Source organism: Lucilia cuprina, chromosome 2 (assembly GCF_022045245.1).
Source record: "Lucilia cuprina isolate Lc7/37 chromosome 2, ASM2204524v1, whole genome shotgun sequence".
NCBI classification, from domain to species: Eukaryota; Metazoa; Arthropoda; class Insecta; order Diptera; family Calliphoridae; genus Lucilia; species Lucilia cuprina.
Window position 1 is genome coordinate 45,923,340 of NC_060950.1, and position 13,060 is coordinate 45,936,399.

Consider the following 13,060-nt stretch of genomic DNA (forward strand, 5'->3'; position numbering starts at 1 on the left):
CCCAATATGGGAAACAGACGCTAGGTGGATTTTGGAAAGGACGGACCGTTGGACCTTGGGTGTACTAAACCCGAACGGACTGCATTGTCAAAAAGGCCCCATCACAATTGTGAGGATAACTTTCTGACAAATGCGAGAACTGGTAGCCGCCCCATCGGGGAGAAACAGACGCTACCAGTGGGATGGGTAGTTCTTAGTATGTGCTCGTCATGAGCCCTTCTGGCATGGCTGACCCTACCAGCACGGCCTGCATGAGTCAACACACATAAGCCCTCGCATCGCGTCAAGATGACCACCCTTCGCGAGGGGAATAAATCGTTAACGGTACCTAAATATTGTTTGCTACCAATTTACGTTTTGTAAATTAAAGACACTTCTTTTTTGATCGTCAACATGAGCATTACGCGTCATTAAATTTGCAACTATTTTGTTTTATTTTCATAAAATCTTGGGAAATTGTGATGGAGCTGAACATTGGTCCTAGCGAATCGGATTTTTGTGAATCATATACGAATTTTGGCATCTTCAATCCATCATCCACTTACTGGAAAACAAACACCAGTCTACCGAAGATATACAGTGTCTCTCATAAGTATTCGAATTTAGGTATGCTATGAAAAGAAACCAAATTTAATAAATTTTTTGATTGCAAAATAAATAAATAAATTTGTTATATTATCTAGACAGTCCTTAGGTTTCATATCAAACTTTTTAAAATATCAAAAATTTACATTTACTTAACACAATTAAGCTTTTTTCAAAAAAGTCCATAAAATTATCTCACAAAAGTATTCGAATTTTTTCTGTATTTCACATTTCATCATATTATACGAAACACAAATTTAAGAATCGAATGGTTTTTATTATGGTTTTTTGATGTAAATAAGAATTATTGAAATGTATTTTTTGTAAACAATTAAAGGAAAACGTTGCCACACATGTAGTAGGGGAAATCATATTTAGGAAATTAGAAATAAAAAATGTGTATAACTTTTAAATTAATCATTTAAAATTGTGTGCACTAACTATATTTTTATAAAAAATTAATTCTTGTTGAATTAATTTTTGAATATCTTAATACCATGATTTATTGGCATTAAACCCCAAAATAACACCTCTTGCAGGTATTTACGTTGATTTTTTGCAAACAAATGACAGGAAGACATCTTCTTTAGAACGTTACTGCCGTTCGAAGATTCATATAATTTTTTTACTTGGATATGTTTGACAGCGCAAGATATGTGCATCCGAGATGAAGTAATGAAATTATGTTTTTAGGGAGAATGGCCGCACTACTTACAAGCAAATTTGAAACCAGCAAGGTCCGTCCGCAAGGACCTTTTAACTTCTTTATTATTTTCTTTGCTATTAGAATTTTATGTTGATTAATATTTTAATTTAGTTTGAAAAATATTTTCCATTTTATATTTTTAAATTAAAAAAAAAAATAAAAAGTAAACAAAAAACTCGGATTTATAAAGTAAATACGGTAGCATATAAAATAATAAATCGCTTAAACGTCAGAAGTTTAATATGGCTACGGAAAGAGAGAACGGTTATACCTTTGTTTTTTTCTACTATGGTTTTTATGCTTAAAATTGTTTTAAGGGTTTACTATAAACCGAAAGGATATATTTTTGGCCCATTTGGTCCAAAATTTTGGAGGGATAGTACCATCTTTTTATGTAATATCATTAAAATGACGATTTTTGACAATATTTGTAATTTTTTCTCCTTTTTTCCAGAGATAAAACCAAAATTTGATATTGGGACTTAATATACCCCTTGGGGTATCTAAAAAATATTTTTTGTTCGACTTTTCGGGGAAAATTGTGTGGTATGTATTCTTTTAGATATCAGCGTTTATACATTTTAAGTTTTCAGTATATTGTAGAAGTATATAACTCCAAAACATGCCTCGAAGAAACGCCATTCAATGTAGTAGAATCATTCTTTTTATAACCAATGGATTACAGGCTGAATGTTTCCATATCATTATGGTTTAACTCCAAAATATTGATATTTGGTTAAATATTATTCACGATTGTAAAACTAAACCCAAAACCTTTGACTTACAGCGTTATTGTAATGGGCAACATAAGCGTGAAAGTTATAAGTAGTAAAAACTTAAATATACTGTGGAGGATGACGTTTTGTTAAGGCATGTTTTTGAATTTGTATTCCGCTACAATGTCGGGGAAATAGAAAATATATATGTGCTAATATCTACATACATATATACTAGCCAACTTTGCCGAAAAATATCGATCTTAGTGGAACGAAAATGAGCTTAAATCCAGATAATTCAATTAGAAACAGAAGAACGATCCCAAAAATACATCAGGAACGTTTTAGTACAGATCCTTACAATAAATTATAATATTTTTAGATACCTCAAGGATTGTAATAAATCCCAATATTAAATTTTGGATTTATCTCTAGAAAAAAAGGGAAAATAAATAAAAATGTGGTCAAAAACCCCAATTTTAATGATATTACTTATAAAGATGGTACAATCGCACCAAAATTGTGGCCCAAATGACCCAAGAATATATCCCTTCGGTTGATAGGCTCGTTTTTGGAGTTGTATTCCGCTACAATGTCGGGAAATTGAAAATATATATGTGCTAATATCTACATACATATATACTAGCCAACTTTGCCGGAAAATATCGATCATAGTGGAACGAAAATGGACTTAAATCCAGATAATTCAATTAGAAACAGAAGAACGATCCCAAAAATACATCATGGAACGTTTTAGTACAGATCCTTACATTAAATTATAATATTTTTAGATACCTCAAGGATTGTAATAAATCCCAATATTAAATTTTGGATTTATCTCTAGAAAAAAAGGAAAAATAAATGAAAATGTGGTCAAAAACCGCAATTTTAATGATATTACTTATAAAGATGGTACAATCGCCCCAAAATTGTGGCCCAAATGGCCCAAAAATATATCCCTTCGGTTGATAGTAACCCCTTAAACAATTTTAAACAAAAAAACTTTTGATTCTAATTTTATGTTTCGTATAATATGATGAAATGTGAAATACAGGAAAAATTCGAATACTTTTGTGAGGTAATTTTATGGACTTCGTTTAAAAAAAGCTTAATTAATTTTATTAAATGTAAATTTTTCAAGTTATAAAAAGTGTGATAAGAAACCTAAGGATTGTCTAGGTTAGGTTAGCAGGCTGTCCCTTGCAGTTTGCATCAGGGGCACACTTGGGTCCATGTTGTGATCCCTTTGTGGTACCTGGAAAGAGAAAGAAAACGGTCGGCGTATTATTACACATCGACCCATCTACTCTGGTTTCCTATCCAAACCATTTTGTCGCACGAATAAAGGAGTCTATCCTTCGGATGTCAGCCTCAGATAGATCCGTTAAATCGTGCATGACATTGGCTCCTAGCAGATTCGATCTATGCTCCGCTAGGGCAGGACACTGACAGAGGAAGTGAACAGTACTCTCTTCTTGCTCTTCGTCTTGACAGCTCCTGCAGAAGTCATTACTAGATTTGCTCTCGGAAACTGAATTAGGACTCGTGATCTTCGTGGGTCATACGACGGCCACATGATCCTCGCCAGTCTACAGGTAGCCTCAGTCGACCATCTGTGTTGCGCAAGCTCGTGGAGTTTTTCGCGAATCGAGCGTTTGCAGCTTGAAAGCGGAATGCCAACGAAATTGTCGGTGTACTCTGTCGCTAGTGAGGAACCCACTTTCGCAAGAGAGTCCGCGATGGTATTACCAGGTATCTGTCGATGACCTGGAATCCAATACAGTCCCACTGTGGAATGTTTCGCCATCTCGTTTAGAGATGCCCGGCATTCTAGGACCAGGTGTGATGTTGTATAAACACCACTTATAGCCCTTAGGGCAGCCTGACTGTCGGTATAAATTCGAATATCTTCACGATATATTCGATAGAACCTGAGCCAGTTTGCAGCCCGTTTTATGGCTGATAGTTCAGCCTGAAGTACGCTACATTGGTCAGGAAGTTTAAAAGAAACTTCCGTTCCAGTATGTGCAATATAGAAGCCACCGCCTACGCCATCTTTCGATTTAGAGCCATCGGTGAAGACCTGATACGAACCGTCACGGAGGATAGATTCCATCTCATTTGGGTCGTGTTGAATCGACACTGAAAAGCTTCTATCAAAAGATGGTTTGGGGGTGCAATAATCAATGTTCCTGGCATTGCTCCTAGGAAGTTGATTATGGTAGAGTGGCCTGACTTAGTCATATGCCACCTGCCGATTGTACTGAGTCTAATCGCTGAGTTGAGGGCAACCTCCTGAGCCATTAGATCAACAGGTAACCAATTCATCATGACAAAGAGAGCCTTTGATGGAGTGGTACGAAGGGCACCTGTTATCATTAGCGCCGCTGCGCGAAGGATTCCTTCAAATCTCTTTCGGTGGACGTCCAATAGTAGGGATTTCCACCAGACGAGTGCTCCATACATCAGTATGGGCTTAACTACCATGTCGAAGAGCCATTTGGTATTCTTAGGATTAATACCCCAGGATTTGTATAGGGCCGCAGCCGCTTTGTCCACTCTGGTTTGAGTGTTCAGATGCCATGATAGTTTTGAATCCAGGATGACTCCTAGATATTTTGCACTATCAGATAACTTTAACTCGACCCCATTCAAACGAGGGAGAGTGAAAGTGGGTAACTTGTATTTCCTGGTGAAGAGAACAAGTTCCGTTTTAGCTGGATTTACGCTTAGTCCGCTGTTTGTACTCCAGGTACTAAGTGATCTAAGGGCAGTTTCCATTCTATGCGATATAGTGTCCAGGTATTTTCCAGATACTATGACAGACACGTCGTCCGCATACGCAATGACCCCAAAGCCCTTGGACCTAAGTTCCATGAGAAGGGGATTCAATGCAAGGTTCCATAGTAATGGAGACAGAACTCCACCTTGTGGAGTTCCGCGACTAGCCACTTTCGTGACATTTGCTGCTCCCATTTCCGAGACGATGACCCTTTTAGTCAGTAGTCTCTTTATGAAAGCTTGAATAGGCTGGTTTATTCCCAGGCCATGTAAAGCCGATATTATCGACTCAGGGTGTACATTATTGAAAGCCCCCTCAATATCAAGGAAGGCAACAAGTGTGTACTCCCCCTGCTCTAGAGTCTTTTCTATGTGACCCACTAGCGAGTGTAGCGCAGTCTCAACGGATTTACCTTTCATATAGGCATGTTGGGACGCTGATAAGAGGTCAGGATTGATACTCATTCTCAGATGTATGTATATCGATGATCCTTTCCAGTGTTTTGAGAAGAAAGGAGGACAGACTAATCGGTCTGAAGTCCTTTGGCTTCGTGTGAGAGGTCTTTCCTCCTTTCGGGATAAAGACCACTTTACACTTGGTCCAGGGTTCTGGTATATACGACCATTTAAGGCAGGCAGTATATAACCGAATTAGCCAAGGCATTATAATAATACCATCAGGACCCGGTGATTTAAATGGGTCAAAACTCTTAATTGCCCAGTTGATTCTATCTTCATATATGGATATTTTGGTATCTGCTGGAAGATTTGAGAGCTGCATGTCAATTCTGTTTTCAGGAGATTGACAGCCTGGAAAATGCGTAGCCATTAGAACTTCCAAGGTTTCCTGGCTGCTGGTCGTCCAGCTTCCACATGATTTCTGAATGAAACTCGGGACTGGAGGAGTTGACGATAAGACTTTGCGAAGTCGACTGGTCTCGGAGGATTGTCTAGATAATATAACAAATGTATTTATTTATTTTGCACACAAAAAATATTATTAAATTTGGTTTCTTCCCATAGAATACCTAAATTCGAATACTTATACTATTTCTACGAAATAAGGTACGTACAGTGTCTATCATAAGTATTCGAATTTAGGTATAATATAAAAAGAAACTAAATTTAATAACATACTTTGTATGCAAAATTAATAAATTAATTTGTTAAATTCTCTAGAAAGTCCTTAGCTTTGATATCAGGCTTTTTTAAACATGAAAAATTCACATTTACTTAAATTAATTTAGCTTTATTTAAAAATAGTCCATAAAATTACCTCACAAAAGTATACGAATTTTTTCTGTATTTCAAATTTGACTATATTATACGAAACACAAAAATTAGAATCGAATCTTTATTTTGCTAAAAAATTGTTTTAAGGGGTAACTATCAACCGAATGGATATATTTTTGGACCATTTGGTCAACAATTTTGGGGCATTTGTACCATCTTTTCATATAATATCATTAAAATTACGATTTTTGACCATATTTGCCATTTTTTCTCTTTTTCCAGAGATAAAACCAATATTTTATATTGGGATTTAATAGATTCCTTCAGGTATCTAAAAATAATAATCTTTGTTATAAGATTTGTTTTTAAACATTCCATTATATATTTTTGGTATCGTTCTTCTGTTTTTTAATTTTTTAATTGAATTATCTGGATCTTAAGTTGGCAAGGTTATATAATTGTAGATATTAGCATTAATATATTTTAAATTTTCAAGACATCGTAGCGGTGTACAACTCCAAAACATGCCTTATCAAAACGTCATCCTATACAGTAGATTTTAGTTTTTACTACTCATAACATTCACGAGTATGTTGCCCATTAAAACAACACTGTATGTAAAAATTTTGGGCTTATTTTGATCATAGTAGATAATATTTTAAAAGATATCAATATTTTTGAGTTAGACCATAATGATATGGTGGCTTTCAGCCTAGATGCCAAAAAATATTTCAGAGAGTACTTTTTTGGCTCTCAAAGTACTTAGGTTAGGTTGATAGGAAAAAATGCACCTAGGCCACAATGGGACCTGTTGTGCGCTCTTTATCATGAAAAAAAAATAACTGAATGAATCAGTCAGGAATGTTATTTCCGGAATAACATCACTTCCAAGATACTTGGATCTATCTTCGACGCAAAGAAAGTGCTCCAGAGTTCCACTGTCCTCTCCACATGCTCTACATACTCTACATACTCTACATGCTCTACATACGTCTGAATCCGCAAATCCAATTTTGCATAAATGTGCTCGGAATCCTATGTGTCCACTCAGAACACGTACTATTATACTAACTTCAGACTTGCTCATTTTGAGGAGTTTTTTTGTCTTACTCTCATCACCTTTGATATAATTTGATGAAGTTTTCCCAGGAAATGCATGGTATAGCTACGATACAAATATTACCACGAAATTGTACTTTGTTATATGTTATATTTAAAGCACTCATGGCGCGTTTTCTCAAAATTCAGGACATAATATCTCAGATTCCAGATGTAATGGAGAATATGAAGTAATATTCATATACCACTAAAGTGGTGTAGGGTAGAAAAATTATTTTACCAGACAGACAGAACGATATCTGATATTGAGATTGTAGCCCTGAAAATATCAAATAAGACTCGGGAGTATCGCGGTACTTTTGCACATCAAATAGTATCAAAAAAAGTACCATTGTACCAATTTTGCCATCCCTGATTCCATTATATTGAATGGCGTTTCTTCGAGGCATGCTTTGGAGTTATAAAATTCCAAAATATATTGAAAACTTAAAATGTATAACAGCTGATATCTGAAACAATATATAGAAGACAAGTTTCCCCGAAAATTTTTGACCCTAGTATTATAAAAATGGACTTGAGTTCCAATAAATTGAATTAGCGGTAGAAGAATGATTCCAATAATATATCTTGGAACGTTTAAACACAGATTATTGTAATAAAAAATATTATTTTTAGATACCCCAAGGAGTATATTAAATCCCAATAACAAATTTTGGTTTTATCTCTGGGAAAATGGAGAAAAAAATGCAAATATTGCAAAAAATCGCCCAAAAATTGTGGAAACCCTTCAAAAAATTACTTAAACGAACATTACTGCCTTAAATTCGCTACCCCCATTAATGTAAACCCCCTTTAGAAAATTACATTAACGGTAATTACTGTCATAAAAGTGCGAGTACTGAGGTGATATTCAATGAATCATACCCCTCATATAAGATCTTCTGTAGAAAATTTGAAGAATTAAATTCAGAAAATAACTAGTACAGAAAATCGACATAAAGTTTATACTTAGGAACATAACTCTTAATTTCGAATTTAATGGGGACTGATCTATAGCTGACCCTAGCCCCTATAAAACGTTCCCTTCAAAAAAGAGTATTTTATTCAAAATAAGTTTTTAATCTTACCTTTTATTTCATAACAAATAATTTTAAACAAAACACCATTTTGCTTTAATTTTTTCTAATAAAAGTCAAAAAATGTTATCTGTCGACAGTCGCGAATTTTAATTCGTCGCTGGCTCTTTTTTGTGATTTGTCGACAGTGGTTCCAATTGTAATTAAGCTGCTATACTTGTTTTGATAACATATAGAAATACTATTTTTTGCAACATTAGAATCTGATTAAACTAAGCTTTTTTACAACTTGGTAGATTATAACGAATAAATCGTTAACGGTACCTAAATATTGTTTGATACCAATTTACGTTTTATAAATTAAAGACACTTCTTTTTTGATCGTCAACATGAGCATTATGCGTCATTAAATTTGCAAATATTTTCTTTTATTTTCATAAAATCATGGGAAATTGTGGTGGAGCTGAACATTGGTCCTAGCGAATCGGATTTTTGTGAATCATATACGAATTTTGGCATCTTCAATCCATCATCCACTTACTGGAAAACAAACACCAGTCTACCGAAGATATACAGTGTCTCTCATAAGTATTCGAATTTATGTATGCTATGAAAAGAAACCAAATTAATAAAGTCCTTAGGTTTCATATCAAACTTTTTAAAATATCAAAAATTTACATTTACTTAACACAATTAATCTTTTTTAAAAAAAGTCCATAAAATTATCTCACAAAAGTATTCGAATTTTTTCTGTATTTCACATTTCATCATATTATACGAAACACAAATTTAAGAATCGAATGGTTTTTATCATGGTTTTTTGACGTAAATAAGAATTATTGAAATGTATTTTTTGTAAACAATTAAAGAAAAACGTTGCCACACATGTAGTAGGGGAAATCATATTTAGGAAATTAGAAATAAAAAATGTGTATAACTTTTAAATTAATCATTTAAAATTGTGTGCACTAACTATATTTTTATAAAAACGCTCAGCTCATAAACGGACCACATTAAACCCAACAAGTTCTTGTTGAATTAATTGTTGAATATCTTAATACCACGATTTATTGGCTTTAAACCCCTCTTGCAGTTATTTACGTTGATTTTTTGCAAACAAATGACAGAGGGAGACATCTTCTTTAGAACGTTACTGCCGTTCGAAGATTCATATAATTTTTTTACTTGGACATGTTTGACAGCGCAAGATATGTGCATCCGAGATGAAGTAATGAAATTATGTTTTTATGGCCCGCACTACTTACAAGCAAATTTGAAACCAGCGAGGTCCGTCCGTAAGGACCTTTTAACTTCTTTATTATTTTCTTTGCTATTAGAATTATATGTTGATTAATATTTTAATTTAGTTTGAAAAATATTTTCCATTTTATACTTTTAAATTGAAAAAATAAAAAGTAAACAAAAAACTCGGATTTATAAAGTAAATACGGTAGCATATAAAATAATAAATCGCTTAAGCGGAAAGAGAGAACGGTTATACCTTTGTTTTTTCTACTATGGTTTTTATGCTTAAAATTGTTTTAAGGGTTTACTATAAACCGAAAGGATATATTTTTGGCCCATTTGGTCCAAAATTTTGGAGGGATAGTACCATCTTTTTATGTAATATCATTAAAATGTCGATTTCTGACAATATTTGTAATTTTTTCTCCTTTTTTCCAGAGATAAAACCAAAATTCGATATTGGGACTTAATAGACCCCTTGGGGTTATCTAAAAAAATATTTTTTGTTACAAGAATCTGTATTTAAAAGTTCCAAGATATATTTATGAGATCATTCTTCTATAGCTAATTCGACTTATTAGAACTTAAGTCCATTTTTATAATACTAAGGTCATACATTTTCGGGTAAAATTGTGTGGTATGTATTCTTTTAGATATCAGCGTTTATACATTTTAAGTTTTCAGTATATTATAGAAGTAAGTATATAACTCCAAAACATGCCTCGAAGAAACGCCATTCAATGTAGTAAGTAGAATCATTCTTTTTATAACCAATGGATTACAGGCTGAATGTTTCCATATCATTATGGTCTAACTCCAAAATATTGATATTTGGTTAAATATTATTCACGATTGTAAAAATAAACCCAAAACCTTTGACTTACAGTGTTATTGTAATGGGCAACATAAGCGTGAAAGTTATAAGTAGTAAAAACTTAAATATACTGTGGAGGAAGACGTTAAGGCATGTTTTTGGAGTTGTATTCCGCTACAATGTCAGGGAAATTGAAAATATATATGTGCTAATATCTACATACATATATACTAGCCAACTTTGCCGGAAAATATCGATCCTAGTGGAACGAAAATGGGCTTAAATCCAGATAATTCAATTAGAAACAGAAGAACGATCCCAAAAATACATCATGGAACGTTTTAGTACAGATCCTTACAATAAATTATATTATTTTTAGATACCTCAAGGATTGTAATAAATCCCAATATTAAATTTTGGATTTATCTCTAGAAAAAAAGGGAAAATAAATGAAAAAGTGGTCAAAAACCGAAATTTTAATGATATTACTTATAAAGATGGTACAATCGCCCCAAAATTGTGGCCCAAATGGCCCAAAAATATATCCCTTCGGTTGATAGTAACCCCTTAAACAATTTTAAGCTAAGAAAACTTTTGATTCTAATTTTATGTTTCGTATAATATGATGAAATGTGAAATACAGGAAAAATTCGAATACTTTTGTGAGGTAATTTTATGGACTTCGTTTAAAAAAGCTTAATTAATTTAATTAAATGTAAATTTTTCAAGTTATAAAAAGTGTGATACGAAACCTAAGGATTGTCTAGATAATATAACAAATGTATTTATTTATTTTGCACACAAAAAATTTTATTAAATATGGTTTCTTCCCATAGAATACCTAAATATGAATACTTATGAGAGACACTGTATTTATTATTTATTTCTACGAAATAAGGTACGTACAGTGTCTCTCATAAGTATTCGAATTTAGGTATAATATAAAAAGAAACTAAATTTAATAACATATTTTGTATGCAAAATTAATAAATTAATTTGTTAAATTCTCTAGAAATTCCATAGCTTTGATATCACGCTTTTTTAAACATGAAAAATTCACATTTACTTAAATTAATTTAGCTTTATTTAAAAATAGTCCATAAAATTACCTCACAAAAGTATACGAATTTTTTCTGTATTTCATATTTGACTATATTATACGAAACACAAAAATTAGAATCGAATCTTTATTTTGCTAAAAATTGTTTTAAGGGGTAACTATCAACCGAATGGATATATTTTTGGACCATTTGGTCCACAATTTTGGTGCATTTGTACCATCTTTTCATATAATATCATTAAAATTACGATTTTTGACCATATTTGCCATTTTTTCTCTTTTTCCAGAGATAAAACCAATATTTAATATTGGGATTTAATAGATTCCTTTAGGTATCTAAAAATAATAATCTTTGTTATAAGGATTTGTTTTTAAATATTCCATTATATATTTTTGGTATAGTTCTTCTGTTTCTAATTGAATTATCTGGATCTTAAGTCCCTTTTCGTACCACTAGGATCGATATTTTCCGACAAAGTTGGCAAGGTTATATAATTGTAGATATTAGCATTAATATATTTTAAATTTTCAAGACATCGTCAAACGTCATCCTATACAGTAGATTTTAGTATGATGCCCATTACAACAACACTGTATGTAAAAAATTTTGGGCTTATTTTGATCATAGTAGATAATATTTAAACATATATCAATATTTTTGAGTTAGACCATAATGATATGGTGGCATTCAGCCTAGAGGCCATTGGTTATAAAAAGAATGATTCCACTTAGGGATGGAAAAAGAGATTTTGTTTCTGTATCAAAAAATATTTCAGAGAGTACTTTTTTGGATCTCAAGTACTTATGTTAGGTTGATAGGAAAAAATGCACCTAGGCCACAATCGGGCCTGTTGTGCGCTCTTTATCATGAAAAAAAATTACTGAATGAATTATTCCAATCAGTAAGGAATGTTATTTCCGGAATATCATCACTTCCAAGATACTTGAATCTATCTTCGACGAATGCCAGGCAGTTTTAAAAAGCGTGATATTAAAGCTAAGGACTGTCTAGAGAATTTAACAAATTAATTTATTAATTTTGCATACAAAATATGTTATTAAATTTAGTTTCCTTTTATATTATACCTAAATTCGAATACTTATGAGAGACACTGTATATATATTTCAATTGTGAGCAAGTGATAAAATATTCTATAGCTGTTCCGCGAACACACACACGCGTATTTTTTGTGATTTTTTGAATTAATTGATTAATTGAAAAATTAGTTTAACTTATTGTATTTGTGGATATTTTGCACTAATTTTAACGTTAATTTATATTGTTAGGTTAGGTTGATAGGTGGATGTATACTACATCAAATCCGATGAAGGCCACTATCGGGCCTGGTGTGCGCTCCAATTCATGAAAAAAATGTTCACTGAATGTATTATTTTTCCATGTTTAGAAACTCAGTTTCCTGGACGTAATTCCAAATTTAAATTTTTTAAATTTTTTGAAAATTTTCAAAAATTTCTGATTTTTCATATTTGTCAAAATAAAATAAATTGAAAACAAGTAAGAGTGTTATATTCGGATGTGCCGAATCTCATAGGCTCCTCTATAAACATCAGGGTAATATTTGGAATATGGCTTAAGTCAATTATGGACCGAGCTCTTTTAAACTAACAAAATATTAATTTTTAAAAGCGTTAAAGTAATATTCTGAAGGAAACCTTGTATGGGTAGGGTAAATTATTGACCGGAGGGATCTTATATGCGGGAATGGACATTTATGGACCGATCAAAATAAAATGAGTACAGTGGTTTTGGCTCGTAAGAAAGTT

At 32.6% G+C, this 13,060-nt stretch overlaps 1 protein-coding gene across 6 annotated transcripts in view; it reads left to right on the top strand.

Annotated features, from left to right (window-relative positions):
- LOC111689142 (protein trunk) overlaps positions 1-13,060 on the top strand; it is a 103,074-nt gene that overhangs the window by 9,968 nt on the left and 80,046 nt on the right. The window contains exon 1 of one of the 6 annotated variants that reach the window (XR_006941681.1): positions 4,572-5,853. The exons of the other annotated variants lie outside the window; for them this stretch is intronic. The gene's annotated coding sequence lies outside the window, so the exon portion shown is untranslated. Of the gene's footprint in view, positions 1-4,571; positions 5,854-13,060 lie in introns of those variants that run through there. 6 annotated transcript variants of the gene reach the window in all.